Genomic DNA, 701 nt, shown 5'->3' on the forward strand with positions numbered 1-701 from the left:
CCAAAGTGCTGGGCTTATAGGCTTGAGCCACCACTGTGCCTGGCCTCAAACAGTTCTTTTTTTTTTTTTTTTTGAGTTGGAGTCCCACTCTGTCGCCCAGACTGGAGTGCAGTGGCTGCTCCCGGCCATTGCAGCCTCGACCCACTAGGCTCCGGCGATACTTCTGCCTCAGCCTTCCAAGTAGCTGGAATTACAGGCACGTGCTACCATGCCCGGCTAATTTTTTTATTTTTTTATTTTTTATTTTAGAGATGAGGTCTTCCCAAGTTGCCCAGGCGGGTCTCAAACAGTTCTTAATGTCCACTCCTTGTCGGTGTTGCAAAACAACCGAGAACACATGTACCCACGAATATATCTGAACAGACATTCAAGATGTTAGATACTTTCTTTGGGTGGTGCATTCTAATAAACTCTAGTCTATCTAATTTTTTTTTTTTTTTTAAGTTGGAGTATCACTTTGTCACCCAGACTGGAGTGCAGTGGCCGTTCCCGGCCACCACAGTCTCCACCTGCTGGCTGCGGCGATCCTTCTGCCTCAGCCTTCCAAGTAGCTGGAACTACAGGCGCATGCAACCACGCCCAGCTAATTTTTTATTTATTGTAGAGATGAAGTCTTACCAAGTTGCCCAGGCGGGCCTTGAACCCGCGGGCTCAGGCAATCCACTCACCTCAGCCTCCCAAAGCGTGGGATTACAGGCTGA

The sequence above is a fragment of the Carlito syrichta genome, unplaced genomic scaffold (genome assembly GCF_000164805.1).
Source record: "Carlito syrichta isolate Samal-C Ts95f unplaced genomic scaffold, Tarsius_syrichta-2.0.1 Scaffold315591, whole genome shotgun sequence".
Taxonomy (NCBI): domain Eukaryota; kingdom Metazoa; phylum Chordata; class Mammalia; order Primates; family Tarsiidae; genus Carlito; species Carlito syrichta.